Source organism: Pelodiscus sinensis, chromosome 6 (assembly GCF_049634645.1).
Source record: "Pelodiscus sinensis isolate JC-2024 chromosome 6, ASM4963464v1, whole genome shotgun sequence".
NCBI classification, from domain to species: Eukaryota; Metazoa; Chordata; order Testudines; family Trionychidae; genus Pelodiscus; species Pelodiscus sinensis.
Genome location: NC_134716.1, coordinates 68,265,304 through 68,286,038, shown reverse-complemented (window position 1 = coordinate 68,286,038; position 20,735 = coordinate 68,265,304). Strand labels below are relative to the sequence as shown.

The 20,735-nt window shown below is 42.4% G+C and overlaps 1 long non-coding RNA gene across 1 annotated transcript in view; it reads right to left on the bottom strand.

Annotated features, from left to right (window-relative positions):
• LOC142829895 (uncharacterized) overlaps positions 1–17,102 on the bottom strand; it is a 36,932-nt gene extending 19,830 nt beyond the window's left edge. The window contains exons 1-2 of the long non-coding RNA XR_012904800.1: positions 16,873–17,102; positions 16,471–16,646 (exon numbers count right to left, since the gene is read on the bottom strand). This is a non-coding gene — a long non-coding RNA (uncharacterized LOC142829895). The remainder of the gene's footprint in view (positions 1–16,470; positions 16,647–16,872) is intronic.
• Between the last annotated feature and the right edge of the window lie 3,633 nt (positions 17,103–20,735).

The following is a 20,735-nucleotide window of genomic DNA, read 5'->3' as shown; positions in this document are numbered from 1 at the left end:
TTTGTTTATATAACAAAAGTGATAGGTTTCATTTAAAAATAAGATGTGTGTGGAATAGGTGAACAGATTTTGTGCAAAAAACATACACAGTCCAATTATGATAACTTTACACTGTGACATAAGGCAATGCCTTAAAAATTTTAGTTTAGTTTACTGACTGGCTGTTTTTAAGGGCTATGTAAAACATCTGTAAACCACACATCTCTTTTGAGATAAGAGAAGCAGTAACTATCTTTTTCTTTTTATGTCTTCAAGACAAGAAGTTTCCCAATTATAAATGTTAAAACATATGTAATACATGACAGTTATATATTTTTCTTTTTGGTATATTGTTTACTTTCTTCTGCACAGGAATAGTGGAATCCCATTCTTCTTAACTTTTGCACCTGTATTTTTAATGAGGGATATACAGCGTGTACTGTTTATGTATGTAAAACTGAACATGGAAAATGAGAACCGCTTTGCAGTTTTTGCTCTTGAAATAATTAAGATGCACTCTAGGCTGCCCTATTATTTTTATAGGGTTCTAAACCTAAGTTTTATTTTAAATAATAAATGAACTCTCTTGTAATGGAGTTTAAAATATTTTAATGACGTGATGGAGTTTTATAAGTCATATTTTTTTCCAGGAATGAGAAATTTCAAGTGAAATATATTGCATGCATTTTAAAAACAGACTATAGAATGTATATAGTGGTTGGTGATTATGTTTTATTATACATGGCCAGAACATACATTTGCAGTCTAATCCTGAGTAAGAATGCCATGTAGCTGCACTGCCCCATGAGCAAATTATTACAACAAATTTAAAGAACTTTCAATTTTTATGGCCAGATTTTCCAAGATATTGTGGTGCCTAAAGAGGTGAATAGGTACCTAGTTTCTTCTTTCTTATGGCAGTTAGATGCCTTGGTGCTCTTGAAAATCCTGCTAGGCATCTATCTGCAATTTTAGGTTTGTAGCCCCGATCCTCAAAGATATTTAGGGGCCTAATTCCCAATGAAATGGTTTGAAATTAGGCTGCTCTCTATGTTTTTAGGGGGCTCAGATCCTCACACCTTTTAAAAAGATCCTTAAGTGTGTCTGAAGACAGAATTCCAAGCTGTCTACATGAAGATATATTGAAACTGGGGATTGATGGGTTTAATAAAGAGATATTATGCTTTCATGTTTCTTTAAGTTTTCAAACAGGAAACTAATTCACTCAGGCAGCCAGTAAATTAATGAGTTTAAGTGGTCATCATATGGACAATTTTAATATTGTTTAAATGTAAATAGATAAACTGAAATGTGCAGTACTACTTATTACATTTATTAGTAGGAACTAAGGGGTTTTTTGCAGTATAATAAGTAGGTCGAAATTCACATAAGTCTGTCAGTGATAAGAACTGGCCATAGGAATGAGCTGAGCCATCTTACTAACAATTCTGGGCATTAATTCATCTCAGGCCTGAATTAGTAGATCTATTATGTTCTGATAATTTATCTAATTAAGGAAAATAAAAACCAAGAGATGCTTTTTATATTATTGGTGTCCAAAGTGAGACACCCTGTCAGATGATCTAAATAGCAGCAGTTCCATGGAAGCCAGTGGAGTTGTGGCCATGTATGCCAGCTTGAGAATCTTTTACATACAGCTGATGCTTTTAGTGTGGGATGTTAGTGGATAAGAAATATTATTGTTCTCCCTACAAGAACTCCAAAGTTTGATCTGTGAAAGGATTTCCAGATCTCTAAATGGCAAAGGGAGCATAAAACACAACCACAATTTAACAGATGATTCCACAGTAAAATGTACATTGACTAAAAAGGGCTTTGATTCAAGTCAGGCCTGGTTCTATTTCTGCATAACACTTTGAAGCTGGTTGAAAGAAATAGGTCTTTGCCTCTGTAGACTCCTAAGTGAGTGGCATTTTAACAATACAAAATATAATGGCCTTACCAACTGGAATAATGAGCACAGAAGCCATCTGAAATTACAGTGCATGACACTCAAATAATCAATTTCCTTATATATTACAAATAAGACAGAAAATATAATTTTAATTTATGTATAACAAAATTTAAGGGGCGTTTGACTAACAGAAGAGATTTTCCAGATGTCTATTTCTCAAGTGAATATACACTCCTTTGCTGCTTTTTGTTTAGCATAACTGATCTTATACTTGATTAAATTTTGCAAACATAGTGATAAAAGTCAAGATTATGGATCTATTGATACTGTGTGATTTTAAATTTTTTTTAATTGAACATTAAAAATTAAATTACTTGCTCTATGATACATTTTTGGTAATTTTTCTGAAACTAAGATGAGTATTATAACAATCCTGCCTAGTTTATGCTGCTTAAGGGTCTATAATTCACTCACTCCATCAGCTTTCTACTTAACACATTCTCTCAGGTGCCTTCCCTCCCACAGTACAAAATTTTATTATCTCCCCAGTCCTCAATCTGTACCGTCATCTATAACTTTTGTTTTCAATTTCTCTCTTTCAAGATCTATTCTTAATCTGCTCCAACCTATGTTTTTTTTTATTTCCCCCATGCTTATGGTACTACATTCACCAGCTGCTTTTTGATGACCAATTCTCAGGGTCTCTATTCTATCCTCCATGGCTTCTTGGCTGTTTTAAAGGAAGGTGTTATCAACTTGTCCAAATCTCATTCAACTTAGGTTTTGTGACTCAGCCTCTTTCGGTTTATTCCTCTTTCTTGGGTCTCTGTTTCATGGTCTTTTTTTAGTGTTCCTTGTTCCACTTTCCATAGAGCTCCCTTATTGGTTCAGTCTTCATGCATTATACTTCTTTTTCCAGTAACCATAGCCATTCAAACTGTTTCAGTTCCTCTCTGTAGACTAATAAGCCACAGATCTGTCTCCCTCCATCCAACTCACATCTAAACTGGGTGCTTCACTCAGAACTTAAAGAAGAACCAAACTCAATTTTTTTCCTCCCAAGCCCTCCCCATCTCTGACACTATTGCCAACAGCACCATGATCCTGCCTGTAATGCAATTGCCAATTAGCAGCTACCCATCAGTTAGAATACTACCCTACTTGAGGGCATTTATGCATAAGGTGTGAAAAACACACTATTGCAAGAAACTAAAATAGCTTCCCTGGGTCCACAGCTCCCACATCTCAGGCAGATGTTATTTCCTTTTATTAAGGATAATGATGTGTGGAAGTATCATAAATACTAAGGAACCCTCTGGGACCCTCAAATGTCTTTATGGCCTAACATAGCCCCTTTAATCTGAAGCCTCCTGCACTATCCCTCAGCTATATTGCTCTCCTGTGGAACATCTGATGATCTCTTGCCTTCTTTCTATGTGCTATTGTTGCTCATGCTCTTCAGAGCCTCTCACTGTTATAAAAAATTGATCCTGGCTGGCTGATAAGCCCAAGCAACTATTCTCTAAAAATCAGAATTGTTTTAAGTATTCTCGTCTCCAATTAGATAAAGAATAATCAAGGCAACCAAAAAAAAAAAATCACTGGTCAGGTTTGAAAATCTTACTCATTGAAGTTTTAAACAATAAAGTCTTTTCAATTCTTATCTAGACCTAAAAACTTTTGATATATTTGTGACCCGATAAAATTTGAGAAAAAAGAAAATACAGGCTTCACAGTACGTATAGTTATTTCACTCTTAATAAGTGATGGGTGGGTATCAACTAGCCAGCTAAAAAAGAGAATTTATTTTAGCACTAAACTTTAGAAAAAACATGACAATCATGCATTTTTGGACAAGGTTCAGGAAAAAAAAAAGGTTACACTAATCTAATTCCTTAATTTGACAAAGCTAAGAACTTGCTGAGAGTGACCATCATTTCATACTACATGTGCATTTATCATCAGAATTGATCAGGATAACATTTTTAAAAAATCAGGCATGCCTTTTGTAAATAAGGGTATGTTTTACAAGGCATAAGGGATCGGAAGACAAAAGCTTTCTTTGTCACCCGATCCCCGTCTTGACAGTCGCTTGGTGCCGTCAAACTGCTGACTCGACAAAATGCAGCGGTCATTTTTATGCAAATGAAGCTCAGGAGATTTAAATCCCCATTTCATTTGCAATGTCAGTATGTCTAATTTACATCCCTCTGATGACAGAGGGATGTAGTCTAGACATACCCTAACTTATTTCATTTACTAAAAGGAAGCTTGAAAAATGAAAACTAAATCTGATCAGTGAATTCCTGACCAATATTGGAAAATACCCACAGTGATGAACATTTCAGTGGCTTTTTCCTCCTTTGATGAATTGTTCTACATTGTCTTAATCTATGGAGGAAAGAGATCATCTTTATGGATTTGCATGATTGAAATTATTGCTATTGCTATGCCATGCAATCTTGTTTTTTGGGGGTGGGGAGTGTGGTAGTGACATAATATTAATGTATCTAGCTTCCATGTGTACTTGAAATTAGGTAAATGGTTCAATTAAAATAAGAATCATCCTGTACCTTCCTCTATGTTTCCCTCCTATCCTTTTTTTCCCCAGGTAGGCACGGAGGCATTGCCGTGGCATATTACATCATAAGTCTTGCTACTGCTAAAAGTGAGCATCATGCAAGATGCAAGAATTGTTCATAATGGACAACTAAGGAAAAACCTGTTACAGAAGTTATTTCCTCCTACTGAAGTCCCAAAGCAAGAATGCTTACCTATCTTCTATTTGTGTATATGTAAATTGTATCCATTGTCACAGAAATGGAATTTTCATTGACCTTTCCAAAATAATGACCAGGTGTGCTGCTGTGTTTTGTCTGTCTGGTTTTTTTAGTAGGTACAATTTAGAAACTTACCATTCGGACAAAATAGTTACCACATTCCTAATTATGAATCACTGCATCTGATCACTGGGGGCTACTACGCATATCGTTCAGTCCCCTTTGTTTCCATCTTCAGTCTGCATTTTAGCATCAGTAGTCATCTTAAAGTGAATATTCAATCAAAAATGGCAACACTTTTTCTGATTTCAAGTGTCTCAAGCATTTATTTTGTCCTCTTATAAAGATTGATGCCACATAAAAATTGATTTATGTGCTGTAAAGAAACAAACTTCAATTTTTCTTAAGCATAAGGAAGAGTTTGAAATCATCTGCAGATACAGTACTGATTTTCTACCTGTAATTGAATTTTAAGATACCACATTTTTTACTCAGAACTTTTGATTGCATAGACCTGTTAGTTCTGTTTTTGCAATTTTACACACTACAATACATAATCCATTGTCAACATTGCATTCATCAGACTGCCAAACTGGCCAGTGCCTCTCATCTAATCATCCCCGGTTGAGCACTCCATAGTATTTGTGAGGAGCGGGCCCATTCTACATGAGCACAGGATATGTCTGAGTTACAAATGCTATGCAGGCATCCCACCCATGTAACACTGGTCCTGGTGAGGGGAATCAGGGTTGGCATAGGTACACACAGCAGGGTGACATCTGACTGTGCCAAGAGCCAGCAACCAGCCCTCTGAATCATAGAATCATAGAGCTGGAAGAGACCTCAGGAGGTCAACAAGTCCAGCCCCCTGCCCAAGGCAGGACCAATCCCAAGTGCTGGGAAAGTACATTATGGACCCCTGGCACATGCTTATGGGACTACAAAGCTTTGTGAGGGCTTTGTTTTCCTGGACGCAAAGTTCACTAAATACAGGACTATGTAGCACTTTAAAGACTAACAAGATGGTTTATTAGGTGATGAACTTTCATGGACCAGACCCACTTCCTCAGATCAAGTAGTGGAAGAAAATAGTCATAACCATATATACCAAAGGATACAATTAAAACTAACTAATCCTTCCTGTGCAATTCACACATTAGGTATTTTATAACTGCACTCCACCTCCTTGAGGTTATCACCTTAAGGTTGGTTTGTGCTGCAGTGAGCAGTAGCTGAGTTGCAATGTGATCATTGTGCAATGCTTGTCTTAACTGTTCACTTGTTCCATTAGCAAGAGAACTCAGTCTCTTAACATTCTCTTGAACACTTGCTTTGGGGCCTGCATGTCGTATTTTTTTAAAACCTGTTTGTTTTTTGTCAGTGGTGCTGGTTGCACTCACAGGCTATGGAGCATTAATCCCAAAGCTAAAACTGGTTACTTCAATTGTTTCATTTTTCTGCATGTGAATCAAGCCATAAAGATATTGCTATATCCATTTTCTGGGCTGAGTTCTGCTGCTTTTAAAAGTAGCACTACTTTCTGTAAAATCCTAACCCTACCTGCCTTTTCTACATCCTTCCTCGGTGTCCTGGGGAACTTGGCTATTGGTTAGCTTTGGGATTGTGGATGTGGGACAGACAGAAAAATGTTTGCAGTGTGATTTCATTAAGCAATTATACTGCTTCAAGTCACATGTTGTGAATCAGGGGTCCAGGCCTGAACCTCCAAACACCTCACAGTTATCAAACTGAAGGAGGGCCATACACAAGCCAAGCAAACTACAAGGCTACGTCTACACTGGCCCCTTTTCCGGAAGGGGCATGTAAATTTCATGAGTCGTAGTAGGGAAATGCGCGGGGGATTTAAATATCCCCCGCGGCACTTAAATAAAAATGTCCGCCGCTTTTTTCCGGCTTTTAGAAAAGCCGGAAAAGAGCGTCTACACTGGCACTGATCCTCCGGAAAAAGCGCCCTTTTCCGGAGGCTCTTATTCCTACTTCAAAGTCTTACCAGTCTCTCAACATCCCTGCCCCACTATTTTCATCAATAGTAGCAAGCTGCACTGACCCCCAACAGACCAATTTTCCAGAGTTCTTGCTTGATCAGTACAAAGTAGGAATAAGACCCTCCGGAAAAGGGCACTTTTTCCGGAGGATCGGGGCCAGTGTAGACGCTCTTTTCCGGCTTTTCTAAAAGCCGGAAAAAAGCGGCGGACATTTTTATTTAAGTGCCGCGGGGGATATTTAAATCCCCCGCGCATTTCCCTACTACGACTCATGAAATTTACATGCCCCTTCCGGAAAAGGGGCCAGTGTAGACGTAGCCCAGCTGTAACCGTTATTATAAGTTGGGGGAGACATAGTTGAAGATCCATTTTTAAGACTAATATATTGGGGCTGAACATGTGAAGAGTGCTCCGATAATATCATTTAGCCCCACTCCTTGTCCTACCCATCTCCCTGATAAGGAAGGAATGACGGAGTAATTGTTCACAGGGACAAATAGTGCTGTTGCCTGTACAGGACTTGGGCAGCAGGCATTTGGTGGGTTTCAGGGACACCTGCACATTCATCATTCCTCTCCTGCAGTGGGAGGGGCTATTATATGAGGGATTTTGGATGCTAGTGGAGCGAGTGGTCCTGGGCATCCTGTGGAATTCTCCTTGTCACACAGAGGCATGTGTGAGGTGGAAAGCTGCCCCCCTGTCAAACATCCCCAACCACCTGTACTGATCAAGCAAGAACTCTGGAAAATTGGTCTGTTGGGGGTCAGTGCAGCTTGCTACTATTGATGAAAATAGTGGGGCAGGGATGTTGAGAGACTGGTAAGACTCAGGCAGAAAAATGTTACATAAGAACGGCCATACTGGGTCAGACCAGAGGAACTTCTAGCCCAGTATCCTGTCTGCCGACAGTGGCCAGCACCAGGTGCACCAGAGAGGGTGGACCGAAGACAACGATCAAGCGATTTGTCTCCTGCCATCTCTCTCCAGCCTCTGACAAACAGAGGCCAAAGACACCATTTTATCCCCTGGCAAATAGCCTTTTATGGACCTAACCTCCATGAAATTATCCAGCTTCTCTTTAAACTCTATTATAGTCCTAGCCTTCACAGCCTCCTCTGGCAAGGAGTTCCACAGGTTGACTACACGCTGTGTGAAGAAGAACTTTCTTTTATTAGTTTTAAACCTGCTCCCCATTAATTTCATTTGGTGTCCTCTAGTTCTTCTATTTAGGGAACTAATAAATAACTTTTCTTTATCGGCCGTCTCCACACCACTCATGATTTTATATACCTCTATCATAACCCCCCTGTCTCCTCTTTTCTAAACTGAAAAGTCCCAGTCGCTTTAACCTCTCCTCATATGGGACCCGTTCCAAACGCCTAATCATTTCAGTTGCCCTTTTCTGAATCCTTTCCAAAGCCAAAATATCTTTTTTGAAGTGAAGAGACCACATCTGTACACAGTATTCAAGATGTGGGCATACCATAGTTTTATATAGAGACAGTAAGATATTCTGGGTCTTATTTTCTATCCCTTTCCTAATAATTCCTAGCATCCTATTTGCCTTTTTGACCGCCGCTGCACACTGCATGGAAGTTTTCAGAGAACTGTCCACGATAACTCCAAGATCTCTTTCCTGATTGGTCGTAGCCAAATTAGCACCGATCATACTATATGTATAGTTGGGGTTATTTTCCCTGATGTGCATTACTTTACACTTATCCACATTAAATTTCATATGCCATTTTGTTACCCAGTCACTCAGTTTGGTGAGATCTTCTTGGAGTCCCTTACAGTCTGCTTCTGTCTTGACTATCCTAAACAGTTTGGTATCATCCGCAAACTTTACTACCTCACTGCTTACCCCTTTCTCCAGATCATTTATGAATAAGTTGAAAAGGATTGGTCCCAGAATTGACCCTTGGGGGACACCACTAGTTACCCCTCTCCAATCTGAAAATTTACCATTTATTCCTACCCTTTGTTTCCTGTCTTTTAAACAGTTCTCAATCCAAGAAAGGACCTTCCCTCTTATCCCATGGCCATGTAATTTACACAAGAGCCTTTGGTGAGGGAACTTGTCAAAGGCTTTCTGAAAATCCAAGTATACTATATCTACGGGATCCCCCTAATCCGCATGTTTGTTAACACCTTCAAAGAACTCTATGGGTATGTCTACACTACCCCGCTAGTTCGAACTAGCGGGGTATTGTAGGCATACCGCACTTGCAAATGAAACCTGGGATTTGAATTTCCCGGGCTTCATTTGCATAAGCAGGGAGCCGCCATTTTTAAAACCCCGCTGGTTCGAACCCCGTGCAGCGCGGCTACATGGGGCTCGAACTAGGTAGTTCGAACTAGGATTCCTATTCCGAACTACCGGTACACCTCATTCCTCGAGGTGTACCGGTAGTTCGGAATAGGAATCCTAGTTCGAACTACCAAGTTCGAGCCCCGTGTAGCCGCGCTGCACGGGGTTCGAACCAGCGGGGTTTTAAAAATGGTGGCTCCCCGCTTATGCAAATGAAGCCCGGGAAATTCAAATCCCAGGCTTCATTTGCAAGTGCGGTATGCCTACATTACCCTCCTAGTTCGAACTAGGAGGGTAGTGTAGACATACCCTAATAGATTAGTAAAACAGGATTTCCTTTTACAGAAACAATGTTGACTTTTGCCCAACAAATTATGTTCTTCTACATGCTTCATAATTTTATTCTTCACTATTGTTTCGACTAATTTGCCCTGTACTGAAGTTAGACTTACCGGTCTGTAATTGCCAGGATCGCCTCTAGAGCCCTTTTAAATATTGGTGTCACGTTGGCTACCTTCCAGTCATTAGGTACGGAAGCCGATTTAAAGGATAGGTTACAAACCATAGATAATAGCTCAGCAATTTCCCATTTGAGTTCTTTTAGAACCCTTGGATGAATGCCATCCGGTCCCGGAGATTTGTTAACATGAAGTTTTGCTATTTGTTCCAAAACCTCCTCTAATGACACTTCAATCCGGGACAGTTCCTCAGATTCACCCCCCACAAAGGACGGTGCAGATTCGGGAATCTCCCCAACGTCCTCAGCCGTGAAGACTGAAGCAAAGAAATCATTTAGTTTCTCCGAAATGGCTTTATTGTCCTTGATTGCTCCTTTTATATCTCGATCATCTAGCAGACCCACAGGTTTTTAGCAGGCTTCCTGCTTCTAATGTACTTAAAAACATTTTGTTATTTCTTTTTGAGTTTTTGGCTAGCTGTTCCTCAAAGTCTTTTCTTATTACATTTTTACACTTGATTTGACAGTGTTTATGTTCCTTTCTATTTATCTCACTAGGATTGGACTTCCACTTCTTAAAAGATACCTTTTTGTCCCTCACTGCTTCTTTTACATGGTGGTTAATCCACGGTGACACTTTTTTAGGTCTCTTGCTATGTTTTTTAATTTGGAGCATACATTTAAGTTGGGCCTCTATTATAGTTTCTTTAAAAAGTTTCCATGCAGCTTTCAGGGATTTGGCTCTAATCACTGTGCCTTTCAATTTCTGTTTAACTAACCTCTTCATTTTTGTGTAATTCTCCTTTTTGAAATTAAATGCCAAGGTGCTGGACTGCTGAGGTGTTCTTCCCACCACAGGAATGTTGAATGTTATTATATTATGGTCACTATTCCCAAGCGGTCCTGTAACGGTTATATTCTGGACCTGATCCTGCACTCCACTCAGGACTAAATCGAGAATTGTCTCTCCCTTTGTGGGTTCCTGCACCAGCTGCTCCAGAAAGCAGTCGTTTAAGCCATTGAGAAATTTTTATCTTCTCTTCCTGAGGTGACATGTATCAGTCAATATGGGGGTAATCAAAATCCCCCATTATTATAGAGTTCTCTATTTTGGTAGCCTCTCTAATCTCCCTCAGCATTTCAATGTCAGTATCGCTGTCCTGGTCAGGTGGTCGGTAATATATCCCTACTGCTAATTTCTTATTATTGGAGCATGGAATTACTATCCATAGCGATTCTATGGAACATGTTGATTCACTTTATATTTATTTCATTTGATTTTACATTATCTTTCACATACAGTACCACTCCGCCACCCACCCGGCCGGCTCTATCCTTTCTATATATTTTATATCCCGGTATGATTGTGTCCCACAGATTTTCCTCATTCCTCCAGGTTTCAGTGATGCCTATTATGTCAATCTCCTCCTTTAATACGAGGTACTCTAGTTCACCCATCTTATTAGTCAGACTCCTAGCATTTGTGTACAAACACTTTAAAAATTTGCCACTGTTTATTTGCCTGCCGTTCCCTGATGCATTGATTCCTTTATATGCGGTTGTTTGTCTGCTCTGGCCCATGGCTTGCTCTCTCCCCTCCTCTCTTTCTGACTTCTGCTTAGAGAATCTCTATCAATGGATTCTCCTCTAAGAGAAGTCTCCCTCCGATTTACATGTATCTCCACACCAAACGGCTTTCCCCCATCTCTTAGTTTAAAAACTGGTCTACGGCCTTTTTAATGTTTAGTGCCAGCAGTCTGGTTCCACCCTGGTTTAGGTGGAGCCCATCCTTCCTGAATAGGCTCCCCCTCTCCAAAGTGTCCCCAGTTCCTAATAAATCTAAACCCCTCTTGCCTACATCATCATCTCATCCACGTATTGAGACTCTGAAGCTCTGCCTGCCTACCTGGCCCTGCGCGTGGAACTGGAAGCATTTCCGAGAATGCCACCATAGGGGTCTTGTATTTCAGTCTCTTTCCTAGCAGCCTAAATTTGGCCTCCAGGACATCTTTCCTACCCTTCCCTATGTCATTGGTACCTACATGTACCACGACCACCGGCTCCTCCCCAGCACTACACATAAGTCTATCTAGATGCCTCGAGAGATCCACAACCTTCGCACCTGGCAGGCAAGACCATACGGTTCTCCTGGTCATCACAAACCCAACTATCTATGTTTCTAACAATTGAATCACCCACTACTAACACCTGCCTCTTCCTAACTGGCATTCTCTCCCTCTCAGAGGTATCGTCAGTGCGAAAGGATACCGCAACATCCCCTGAGAGGAGGGTCCCAACTACAGGATGGTTTCCCTCTGCTCCCATTGAATGCTCTGTTCACTTGAGACTTTCATCCTCCTTAAGAGCACTGGGGCTCTCAGTCTGGAGGTGGGACAGTACTACAGTGTTCCGGAAAGTCTCATCAGCATAGCTCTCTACCTCCCTTAGCTCCTCCAGTTCAGTCACCCTGGCCTCCAAAGCCCAAACTCGGTCTCTGAGGGTCAGGAGCTCCTTGCAATGGGTGCACACATACGCCACCCGCCCACAGGGCAGGTAATCATACATGTTACACTTGACGCAATAAACAGGATAGCCCCCACTGCTGCTGGGCTTCTGTCTCCATTTTTCTAATGAATAAGTTTAACTGTAAACTGGGATTATTTTTAAACCTCTGGAGTATAGATTATTCTAAGAGTTATGTTTTAAAGAAGGTCAGAAGCCACTAGTGCCCTCTAACCTCCCCCTCTAAACTCCCTCTCCAAACTCTCCTGTTAGCTGTTCCTGGTCACTGAGTCACAGGCTTATATAGCTCTGGTAGCCCCTCCCCCTGAGTGAGGCTCAGCCAATTAACAGAGGCTTCTAGATTTCAAACCTTTTAGAAGCTCCTTCAAATAAAGAAACAAACAAACCAAACAGAAGCTCAGCACACAGCAAATAACTCCCCCCCACACAAACACACACTCCAGACAGCCACTTACCATAAGGGGCCCGTTTTTCTCCTCTTTTACCTGGAGAACTCTTTCCAAACTCTCCTGTTAGTTGTTCCTGGTCACTGAGTCACAGGCTTATATAGCTCTGGTAGCCCCTCCCCCTGACTGAGGCTCAGCCAATTAACAGAGGCTTTTAGATTTCAAGCCTTTTAGAAGCTCCTTCAAACAAACAAACAAACCAAAGAGAAGCTCAGCACACAGCAAATAACTTCCCCCTACACAAACACACACTCCAGACAGCCACTTACCATAAGGGGCCCGTTTTTACTCCTCTTTTACCTGGAGAACTCCCTCTCCAAACTCTCCTGTTAGCTGTTCCTGTTCAGTGCATTGTGGGAATGGGTGGGAATAACTATTTAAACTTGAGACCAATTACATGCTCTTGAGTCATATAGGTGCTAGTATAGGTTGAAACTCTGAACCAGGACTTTCTGGTTCAGCAACATCCATGGTCCATCAGAGAGAGTCTGTTGTATCATGCAAGCAAGGTACTAACAAACTTCAACAGGCCTTTATTTAACAAAGGTGAAACCACTTCATAAAGCTGCTGCTGCACCCCACTGTAGCTCTCACTCAGCCCTGGCTCATCTCTTCCCCTCCCCCCCCTTCCTGTTTCCTGTGCTTCCAGACTCCCAACAGCCAGTGCTCCCAATTCTAATAATTACAAGCAGCATCTAAACCATCACAGAGTCCCAGTGGACAGCTGGCACCTGGGAACCCAGCAGGGTAGTGGGAGGCCCTTTCATGGTAGTGGGGCTGCCCAGCAGGAGCCGGATGAGCAGAGAGAGCAGTGTTGCTCAGTGTAGTAGCAGGAGTCCGATGCACATAGGTGGTGGGGCTGCCCGGTAGTGCAGCGGGGGCTGACAGGACAGCAGGGACCAGCGAGAGTGGGGAGCCAGCCACGAGGCCAGCAGTCGGGCCAGAGCTGAAGGGGGTTGGGAGTAGAGGGGCCAAAAGTGACCTCCCTTGGTCCAGCAAAATCCCTCATCTGGGCCAGTCAGTTACCGAGGGTGCTGGACTAGGGAGGTCCAACCTGTACCCCTTCAGGTGTGCTACCTTAACCTCTGATCACCTTCAGGCATGTGCTTCTGAAGTTTAGCAGTGGACAAGGTTATGTCACAGCTACACACATGTACAATTACTAATGTGGCTGTAGCGATAGATAGCTGGGAATTTGTCTGGCTTAGGGGTAGGCTTTATGGCTTTTCCCCTCACCCTCTCAAAGGGATGACATGGGTAGAAGAGGAATATCTGCGAGGAGCTCTAAGTAGAGGGCCTCTCAGGAGAGGATGCTTATTGCCATCAAATTATGGTCTCCACATCAATTGGGAGAACCTATGAAATCCAGTGGTGTTACTCCAGACTTACCCTGAGCCCAGAATTTTGCCCTCTCCATGATACTGAAGATCACACCACAGCATTTCCATGTTTTCCAATAACACTTCAGGACATCACTAATTTCTCAGTTAAGTAGGAACTCAAATAATGTAGCTAAGTAAAAATGTCCTTAAAGAAAGGGATTTTAAGAACAAAATATTTTTACATACAGCACCTAAAGCCAAGAATTTTCACAGAAAGATCCATCAATAGCCATCACTTAAAACCACACGTACTGGGAGATTCCCCCTATTCCTTATTTACTGAAAACTGAATCTATGGTATGAGATGTTTTCTATACTGTCTGTCAGGGAACATTAAATCAATGTGGAAAGGGATCTTTTTTGTGCTGGTAAATCTAAAATTACATCTACAGCATATTACTTTACTCATACACAGAAAATATTCTCTCAGCTTTGTTTTGTTTGCTCCATCCCTCAAACTGGGTGTCTGCTTCATTCCTATGAGCATTCTTTTTAGGAACAGGCCTATGAGAACAGGGAAGACAGACAAATGAGATGAGGCATGCATGCACCACCAGTACTCAGGTAGTAAGCTCATGCCCTGTGTTAGATGTAGAGGGTTCACATTATCCCTTGTTTTAGAAATGAGGCCAGTAAAATCCACACTGAAGATTATTAGAAAACCTTTTCTAAAACTGTCATTTAAAGAATACCTCCAAAGGCTTTTACCCTCTAATACAAATGTATTTAATTTATAGTTAAAGACCATTTCTGCCAGCCCCCAGATTTACTGTTGCTCGTATAGCAAAAGCAGATTTAACTCCATTTCATGACCCATAAGACTAAGTAACGACAGAATATATATTTTTAAATGGAGGCTCTTTTCTCCTCTACCCGGATGTTATATTACACTTCTCTAGCTTTGCAAAATGCCCTCAAAAGAAATGTAAATATATCTTATTTCCATGCTAAGGCCCCTTTATACTGTCATTGATGTAAAGAAGTCTTGATATAAATGACAACCAGCCCTGGAATTTTTAAAGTAGATTGACTAAAGAGCTTGTCAGCTTTAACAGTGACAGTCTCTGTCTATAAAATAAATCCTCCCTCCAAGTAGTTAAACAAAGTTACAATACAGAAACTTGGCATCTGTGCATTTAGCATTTTTCTTAAAAGCCCATTCCCTTTAAGAATAACATTCAATTAATAATATTCAATTTCTGCTCTATTTGAACAATTAGTGTTATTTCATGATACCAGGAAATCTAAACAATTAAATCAAGTATTTTCCAAATTAATAAGTACCTGTAGTTTCATATATTAAGGGAAATTGTCCAGTAGTCTAGTCACATATATTGTTATATAAATCTACATGTACACAATGTCTCCAGATATCCTACTAATTAATTAGTTTAGGCTGTCAATGTATTACAGAAGCAAATCAATCCTCTTTAACCAGCATCAGGAACATCTCCTTAATCTTCCTCAGAATTCCTTTTGCAACATGCACAGAAAAAAAAACCATTCTAGCAATGTGATCCAATATGGTTTTAGGTATAGACTAAAAAATGAGCAATTAAATCATGGACAATTGATACCTTATTTAACATCAACCTAGACAGCTCAGTAGTTTGAGCAGTAGCCTGCTAAACCCAGGGTTGTGTGTTCAATCCTTGAGGGGGTCAGTTAGAGATCTGGGGCAAGTCTGTCAAGGATGGTACCTAATCCTGCTATGAGGGTGGGGATTGGATTTGATGACCTTTCAAGGTCCTATCCAGCTCTATGAGATGGTATATTTCCATATACTAAACATAATTAGATAAAGGTCAGGAGCCTGCTCTCACAAAGACCCAACCTCCTCAGAACAGGTAAACTAGGAGGACTGAGACTAACCATCACATTTCTGGTTTGCAGAATCTTTTTACAACTGTTCCATTTTTATGGCCTTGCTTCTGCTTGCCCAAAACCACAAAGACCTTGGCTACATCTAGACTGGCAAGATTTTGCGGAAATACTTTTAACGGAAAAGTTTTTCCATTAAAAGTATTTCCACAAAAGCGCATCTAGATTGGCACGGATGCTTTTGCACAAAAAGTGCTTTTGCGCAGAAGCATCCGTGGCCAGTCTAGATGCGATTTTGCACAAGAAAGCCGCAATCGCCATTTTAGCCATCAGGGCTTTTTTGTGCAAAACAATTCTTCCCTGTCTACACTGGCCCTCTTGCACAAGTATTCTTGCACAAGAGGGCTTTTTCCTGAGTGGGAGCGTGAAACTATTTGCGCAAGAAGCACTGATGTTGTACATTACAAAGTCAGTGCTCTTGCGCAAATTCAAGAGGCCAGTCTAGACACACCCCTTGAGACCTTGAGATCCTGTCCCTACAGGCACACCTCTCCCAGAACAATATTAAAGCCAATCTTTCACTTGAAAGTGACCAAAAAGAAAATGCAGCTTCTACAGCTGAGTACCCAAAAATACCCCTCTCCATCCCTAGCTGCAGAAAGCATTATTAAAAAATAAACCCTTTCCAATCTACACACAAACACTTCCCTCTAACCCTTTGTCTCTATAACAGGGGCTTTCCTACCCAAAGTTGTCAGCCTGCCTCACAAAACTACAAAACCAATATCTTTCCCTTTTCTATTGCCAACTCCTTCTACAGCCCAACTTTTTTGCCTACTATAGGTTATACTTTCAAAATACAGGCTCTCTGGTCCCGCAACATCTGTGTCTGGCAGGACCACAGATTCTCCTGAGCAGAGAGCCCAGTAGCCTAAGGGCAGGAGAGCCAACTGTGTGGGACATCAGAGTTGGTAGCCTGGCTGGGTGCAGCACGGGACCAGAGCTGGAGCCTTCATGGATTGTTAACTGGTCAAAAGACAGGAAGAAAAGGGTAGGAATAAATGGTATGTTGAACACAGTTCGTTGGGAGAAGTCAGCCCAGTTGGCAGCAAGTTAAGACGCCCCAAACAAACTCCCCTCTGTCCCCACCTCACTGCACAGACACGGGCACCTACCTACTCCCTCTTTTCCCTGCCTACCCCTGTGCAGTCTACTCCCCTCAACCCAGCCGAGGTCTGGGGTAGAATCCTACCCGTCAGAGTTGCAGGCACCAGCAGCTGCAACCCAGCTGGGAATCAGGGCAGGAGAACACACTACAAACAAACTCCCCATCTCATCAACAGCAGCACTCCCCCACCCCCTGTTTCCTCTTCCTTCCCCATGCAGTCTGCTCCCCCACCCAGGAAGCTAGAGGAGGAGAGTGCTGGGTTTCTTCACAGGAAGCTGCAGACAAACACAGCTGCTGTAATCAGACCTCTATAATCAAACCTCTCCTCTCCCAGATACTCAGCTGGGAGATTGCACCCCCAAACTTCCTCCTCTTTGACCCCCTCCCTCCTTATATCTCCTTCTGGCTCTGCACACTCATTATCTGGAGCAAGAAGCTTCTGCTGCTTAGGAGGTGCCCCTCCCTGGTCAGGAAGCTCTCTGCGCAGCAGCCTTAAACCTATGGGAGGGGCATATTAAGCAGGTGGGTGGCTGCCCTGACACACAGCTTATAGGGAACCCTTCCCTGCACTTTGCTGCAGTGCTGGGGGGAATCTAGGGAGAGAGAACAGGCCCCTCCTGGGCTGGGGGACCGGGGAGGAAGAGAACAGGCCCCTGACAACATGCAGGGGCCTGTGGAGGGGGAAGAGAAAACAGGCCCCTGACTGTCTGGGGGGATTCCCCCCTCCCTTCCGGGCCCTTTGTCACCCCCTAACCCTCACTTCTGCCCTGAAGGACCCAGGCAATGCTGCGTAAGTCTCCTAGTTACTTATATGTCAGCCTGTTTTCCATAGAGAACGCACCATAGTTTCCCACACTCACAAAGGGAAGCTCATCTTTGGGGTTTCTTCCCTTTACTGGGATCTCATGCAAAAAAGAGAAAACCTGTAACTCAGCCACACCACACTCCCTCTCCGCAGTTGGATCCGCTCAGTATCAATAGTCCATTGTTTGAAAAATAACAATGTGCCCATCCAGCTCTGACTGCAGAGTCCTAGCTGGCTGTGGGAATAGAACCCAATAAAAGTCCTTTCTGGTGATAAGGTGGAAGTGCCAAGCTGCAATAAAGCACTGGCTCCAATGTGCAACCACTGTTTAAGCCCAAAATGTGGGTTTCGTTATTAGAATAGACTAGAAGGGGGGTGATTGACAAACCCTTTTACTGTGTGAATGGACATATTGCTATGTTTTATTAAGAGCTGTTATTTCAAAGAGGGCTTTTTCCATTTTTTTTTCCACTTCAGTGTTCCTTTGTATTATCAGAAACCTGAACTGGTGCTAATGCCCTCCAGCCAGAAAGTGAAATGGACTATGAACCAAAAGGTAAAGTGTTTATAAAACTGTCTTCTTTATTAATTTAAATAACATGTCGTTTAAAGGGGCTGAATACCCACAACTCCATCTCAAGTCAATGGAAGAAGGTGTACAGCACCCCTGAAAATCAGACCACTTTTAACTGGAAACTTACAACTGTCTTTAGGTGACTTATTTAGGTACCCAAATTCAAGAATACTTGGCATTTACTCCTCTAATTCTTAATTTTTTAAACTACATTTTTAATTTAACAGGTCATGTGAATTTTTCTTCTAAACTCATGACATAAGAACTAGGAGTCACCAAGGCTATGTCTAGACTGCAAGCCTCTTTCGCAAGAGGCTTTTTCCAAAGATACTTTTGAAAAAGCTTCTTTCGAAAAAGAGCATCTAGACTGCAATCTCTTCTTTTGAAAAAGCCCTGTTTGCATTCAAGAACGCCTTTTTTTGAAAGAGCACTTTCAAAAAAAGGTGTTCTTCATTGTAAAATGAGGAGTACCGCCGTTGAAAGAAAAGCCACGTTCTTTCGATTTAATTTCGAAAGAACAAGGCTGTAGTCTAGAGGCAGGTGATGTTTTTTTGAAAAAAGGCTACTTTTTTCGAAAAAACCCTGCAGTCTAGACACAGCCCAAATGAAATTAATAGGTAGCAAGTTTAAAACAAACAAAAGGAAGTTTTTCTTCCTGCAGCACACAGTCAACCTGTGGAACTCCTTGCCAGAGGATGTTGTGAAGGTCTGAACTTTAACAGGGTTTAAAAAAGAACTAGATAAATTCATGAAGTTTAGGTCCATCAATACTTATTAGCCAGAATGAACAGGAATGGTGTCCCTAGGCACTATTTATCAGGGACTGTAAATGGATGATAAGAGAGGATTACCTGTTCTGTTCATTCCCTCTGAGGCATCTGACATTGGCCTCTATTGGAAGACAGGATACTGGGCTAGATGGACCTTTGATCTGACCCAGTATAGCTGTTCTTACGTTCCTAATCTCCCTATTGTTAAAAAAAATCATAAGTCCAGGAGCATAAGCATCCAGTTTATTCAACAATGTGAATGGCTTCAATGTGCTACTACTCCAATGAGTCACTCACACCAGATGGCTCTTGTTCAAAGTGCTTCTCCTTATGAAACAGCCACTTTCTAAAAACTGCCCTAATGATTACATGGCTAAAATCTACAACCATGAACAGTCTTTTCTTAACAACCCTTCACCGATGCTCTACATTTTTTTTCTAGAAGAATAAGCTATGGCTTTAGAGTGGCCTCTATGTCCCTTTGAGTGACTCTTTCTGTTCTTAGGTCTGGTTTACTGTGCAGAGAGGCATAGATCTTATATTGATATAGTTAGATGATGCAGTGTCTGTACAAATAATGCAGTTACTTACATCCACTGCTATCACTATGGGGATTGTGAGGACCTTTTCACTTCTAGTCAGGCTGCACCTGTCCCATCCCCAGAAATCCCTGGTCCCAGCCTACCTGCTATCTGGGACATCTGCATGACCTCCCAGTGGCGGCTGAGTGTGAAGCTGAGATCTAGGGCTGTTAGCTCCATACTCTGTCTCTCTTAGGTCAATGGGAGTGCTCCTGGTGAGGATATGCACCATTGACAGAAGGAGGGCAGTGTGGACATGAACCACCACAGCAGCAGTTCCCAACCACAGGTTCGCAGATGGTGGGCTGCAACCCCCTGCCTGCTAGGCTGTGGCACTCTGCCAGGCCATGTCATGCCATGCCTCTGACTCCTAATGAGCCCCCCTCTCTCCCCCCCCCCCCCCCCGCTGGAGAGCTTAGTTCCCTATAATGTGTGCACCTGCATGTGCACTAAAAATTATCCTCGCACAGTGAGTGAAGCTGCAGGTTGCCCTGTGTGCTGTGACTGGAGCCAGGCCACGAAGAGACTATTTCTACCAGGACAGCCTCACCCAGTTTCAGCTCTAGCGGCAGCCACGTGGCAAGGTCAGCAGGACTGTGTTGCAGTCGGCTGCTCCATGTCCTTTCCTTTACAGGAAGTGACCAGGGAGTGGATCCATCATGGTCATGAACATCCTGGCCTTTATTGATATTACTGAGGATCAGGTTAGAGGTCTCAGGGAGCTGCGCTGGGTGTCCGCATTTTCCGTCCTCCCTCCGGCAAGGCCTGGTTTCCCCCACGGGATCTCTGCTGGAGGCTTCCACCTGCACCACGTGTCTGGCCACTTCCCAACGTGCCAGGGCACTGCAGCTGGCAGTGCCGGGCCGAGTTGTGTGCGGGGATCCAGACTCCCTGACTCAAATGAGTTGGTGCCGGGGGGCTAGTAGTGCCCGGCTGTTGGGTGAGTGTTGGGCGCCTGAGAGGTCTCTGGGGATGAGGCTAATAGTGGGGACTGATGGCTGGCACTATGGGGAGGCTCTGGGGAGGTTGGGTGCAGTGGGACTCTGGAAACAGGAGGTTGGCACTGCGGGTAGGGCTTTTGATGGACCAGCAACATTTTATTTGAAAATTTGCATATTCATTTTGCAAATAACAAATATGCAAATATTACTTGTCCGCCAAAAGTACGTTTTAAAAAGGTCATTATTGTTGTGCTGTGACTGGAGCCAGGTAGTGGT